The sequence below is a fragment of the Lolium perenne genome, chromosome 2 (assembly GCF_019359855.2).
Source record: "Lolium perenne isolate Kyuss_39 chromosome 2, Kyuss_2.0, whole genome shotgun sequence".
NCBI lineage: Eukaryota > Viridiplantae > Streptophyta > Magnoliopsida > Poales > Poaceae > Lolium > Lolium perenne.
Window position 1 is genome coordinate 326,707,004 of NC_067245.2, and position 4,636 is coordinate 326,711,639.

At 52.0% G+C, this 4,636-nt stretch overlaps 1 pseudogene; it reads left to right on the forward strand.

Moving 5' to 3' along the window:
• The first annotated feature begins 3,398 nt into the window (after positions 1-3,398).
• LOC139835370 (2-methylpropanoate--CoA ligase CCL4-like) lies at positions 3,399-4,365 on the forward strand (annotated as a pseudogene).
• The last annotated feature ends 271 nt before the right edge of the window (positions 4,366-4,636 follow it).

Sequence of the window (4,636 nt, forward strand, 5' to 3'; positions counted from 1 at the left end):
AGGGACAGAGAAAGAGGGAGTAGAAAGGGTGCATGTACTAGAAACAGGAATAGAGGTACCATCAGCCGTGACAACACGGATAGGAGAAATAAGAGACCGAAGAGCAGACAGAATAGAGGACTCAGAGGTCATATGAAAGGAAGCTCCAGAATCCAGATACCACGGGGACATACCTGACTGTGTAGAAAGTGGTGGTCGCGCAGTGCCAGATGAGCCAGTCACAGAACCAGCAGCACCCGGCGAGGAAGAGTCTGGAGTAGCGAGCAGACCACGAAGACCCCTGGGAATGTCCTGATCAGAGAGTACAACTGCAGAAGATCCCGAAGTGCCAGCCCGCGACGATCCTGGAACCGGCTGACGCGTGGCGGGATCCCGCGTCCAGCAGGTGGAGGAAGTGTGGCCAACCTTGCCACAGTAGGTGCAATGAGGACGAGGGCGGAGACTCGGACCGCGAGGCTGCTGATGTAAACTAGAATCCCAAGCATCAAGCAGGCAGTGAAGCTACGCTATCTCATGCGCAGAGAGGGGCGCGACTGGAGAGGTCGACGTACAATCAGGTGCCGACGAGGAGCTATCACCCACACGCACAGAGGCCACCAAAGGGAGCGACGGGGAGCAACATGTCGATGAAGACAGAGTCGGCAAAGCGCGGTCATAACCACGCGAAGAGGCCGCGGAAGTCGATGTAGAGCGGCAGGCCGACACAGACGGAGTCGACGAAGCGCGACCATAACCGCGGGAAGAGGCCGCAAAAGTCGATGTAGAGCGACGGGCCGACGTAGACGAAGTCGGCGAAGCGCGGTGATACGTCCCAAACGTATCTATAATTTCTTATGTTCCATGCTACTTTTATGATGATACTCACATGTTTTATACACACTTTATGTCATTATTATGCATTTTCCGGCACTAACCTATTGACGAGATGCCGAAGAGCCGATTCTTTGTTTCTGCTGTTTTTGGTTTCAGAAATCCTAGTAAGGAAATATTCTCGGAATTGGACGAAATCAACGCCCAGGGGCCTATTTTTTCCACGAAGCTTCCAGAAGTCCGAAGAGGAAACGAAGTGGGGCCACGAGGTGGCCACACAGTAGGGCGGCGCGGCCCAAGCCCTGGCCGCGCCGGCCTGTTGTGTGGGCCCCTCGTGACGCCCCCTGACCTGCCCTTCCGCCTACATATAGTCTTCGTCGCGAAACCCCCAGTACCGAGAGCCACGATACGGAAAACCTTCCAGAGACGCCGCCGCCACCAATCCCATCTCGGGGGATTCAGGAGATCGCCTCCGGCACCCTGCCGGAGAGGGGAATCATCTCCCGGAGGTCTCTTCATCGCCATGATCGCCTCCGGATCGATGTGTGAGTAGTCCACCCCTGGACTATGGGTCCATAGCAGTAGCTAGATGGTTGTCTTCTCCTCATTGTGCCATCATGTTAGATCTTGTGAGCTACCTATCATGATCAAGATCATCTATTTGTAATGCTACATGTTGTGTTTGTTGGGATCCGATGAATATTGAATACTATGTCAAGTTGATTATCAATATATCATATATGTTGTTTATGTTCTTGCATGCTCTCCGTTGCTAGTAAATGCTCTGGCCAAGTTGATACTTGTGACTCCAAGAGGGAGTATTTATGCTCGATAGTGGGTTCATGCCTCCATTAAATCTGGGACAGTGACAGAAAGTTCTAAGGTTGTGGATGTGCTGTTGCCACTAGGGATAAAACATCGATGCTTTGTCTAAGGATATTTGTGTTGATTACATTACGCACCATACCTAATGCAATTATCTGTTGCTTGCAACTTAATACCGGAAGGGGTTCGAATGATAACCTGAAAGTGGACTTTTTAGGCATAGATGCATGCTGGATAGCGGTCTATGTACTTTGTCGTAATGCCCTGATTAAATCTCATAGTACTCATCATGATATATGTATGTGCATTGTTATGCCTTCTTTATTTGTCAATTGCCCAACTGTAATTTATTCACCCAACATCTGTTTATCTTATGGGAGAGACACCACTAGTGAACTATGGACCCCGGTCCTATTCTTTACATCTGAAATACAATCTACTGCAATTGTTCTTTACTGTTCTTCGCAAACAAATCATCATCATCCACACTATACATCTAATCCTTTGTTTACAGCAAGCCGGTGAGATTGACAACCTCACTGTTACGTTGGGGCAAAGTACTGTGATTGTGTTGTGCAGGTTCCACGTTGGCGCCGGAATCCCTGGTGTTGCGCCGCACTACACTTCGCCACCAACAACCTTCAACGTGCTTCTTGCCTCCTACTGGTTCGATAAACCTTGGTTTCTTTCTGAGGGAAAACTTACTGCTGTGCACATCACACCTTCCTCTTGGGGTTCCCAACGGACGTGTGTCTCACGCGCATCACGCGGGCAGAGCCGCATGAAGAGACCGCAAAAATCGGTATAGAGCGGTGAGCCGACATAGACGGAGTCGGTGAAGCGCGGGCAGAGCCGCGTGAAGAGGCCGCAAACGGAGGCATACACGGAGGCAGCAGACAAATACCAAGTACCGAAGGGAGGCCCAAAGATAAGGCGGGATCAGCGGAAGAAGACATCGGGTAACAACAGCCGACGATAGTATTTTTTTCTTTTCTTTTTTTTGATTTTTTTTTTTGATTTTTTTTTGGAACAGATCGAAGTCAAGAAACAGGCCGGTGGAGAGCAGAGCAGGTCGGGCCTGCAGGAGCTAGGTGAGGACGAGGCCTGGACTGGGCGAGGACGAGGGCGTCGGGCGGCGTCCTGGCGTGCGGCGGGAGGAGCCCGGGGCGAATCGGCCGGAGCGAAGCAGGAGGCGGGCGGACGCGAGTGGAGATCGAGGAGGAGGCCACGGCGTGCGCCGGGGAATCGGGAGCAGATCTCCTAGACAGGGGCGGCGGCCTTGGGGAATCGAAGACGGACGAGCGGGGCGGGTGGGAATCGAGGCAGAGCAGAGAAGATCGACCAACTTCGGCCGGGAATCGAGCGGAGGAAGAACTTCGGCCGGGAACAAGAATCGATTTTGCTCTGATACCATGTTATGATAATATGCTTGTTGTATTACCAGGGGGCCAAATGCCACAATATATAGTACATGTATAGGTGCACATATGCAGAAAGCCTCCTAACATATGGGGAAACTACAATAGACATATATACATCTAACAATCTGCACATTAGTGAAGTGGTTCCTACCCATGCCTTTTTGCTCAATTGTTTGGTGAGGTACAAGGTGCGTGCTGGGCTGCTTATGGTGGCCATGTGTGAATTTAATGATGCTGGCTCGTGGGTGATTTTCTGACCATCTTTAGTCCGCCACTGAGAAATTCATATTTCGTCTAATGGAAAAACAAATAAGTTTTTCCATTAGACGGCGTGCATGGCCGATGTGGACATCGTGGACGGCGAGACCGGCCGCAGCGTGCCGCGGGACGGCGCCACGATGGGTGAGATCGTGCTCCGCGGCGGGTGCGTCACGATGGGGTACTTCAAGGACGAGGATGCGACGAGGGCGGCCATCCGGGACGACGGGTGGTTCTACACGGGCGACGTGGGCGTGACAGGGGCGGAGCCCAATGGGCTCACCCTGATGCACAGGCATCAGGGTCCAGATTTTTTTTGCTTGTATTTGAGACCAAAAAAGGCCCTGTGCATCACCTTAGCCCACTAAGAGTGCATCAGGAAAGCCCATTTTTCTCAGCCCAAGGAAGAGTTGCTTGAAGATGCATCAGGGTGGAAAAAAGTCCAGCTCCGCCCCTGGGGCGTGATGCACCCGGACGGGTACCTGGAGATCCGGGACCGGTCCAAGAACGTGATCATCAGCGGCGGCGAGAACATCAGCAGCGTCGAGGTGGAGTCGGTGCTGTACGAGCACCCGGCGGTGAACGAGGCGGCGGTGGTGGCGCGGCCGACGAGTTCTGGGGCGAGACGCCGTGCGCGTTTGTGGGCCTCAAGGACGGCGCCGTGGCAAGCGTGGCGGAGGTGATCGCGTGGAGCCGGGAGCGCATGGCCGGGTACATGGTGCCCAAGACGGTCGTGTTCCGCGCCGAGCTGCCCAAGACGTCCACCAGCAAGATTCAGAAGTACGTGCTCCGGAACCTCGCCAAGGAGATGAGACCCACTCGCCGGGGCGTCAGCAGCAGCAAGATGTAGAGTGTGACTAGGTCGTCGTCGGTCCTCCTCTGCTTGCGATTGGATTGCCTTCTTAATTCAGACAGGGTTGTTGTCGTCGTAGTTGGCATTGCATATCTGTTCCTGAGATCTGCAAGTCTGCTGCAAATGCAAGATTCAGTTTTGTGCATGATGCCTGTCGCCCTGCTGATCATGGGGAAAACAATACTTACTATTGTGATACACATACTTCTTCAATCATACTAGTTATGAATTGCTAATCCCTGTGTGTGCGCGCGCGCCCTCCGACTGACTGAATATGAAATCTAGAAGGTCAATATACGTCCTTGTCTAACTTTCTCCTCACCTTGCGTTGGGTTCAGGTCTAAGTCAATGATGTATTTTAGTCATGGGGAAAACAATACTTACTATTGTGATTTTCTAAAAAGAAAAAAAAGAAACTTACTACTATTGTGATACACGTGCTACTTCAATCATAATTATGAATTGCTAA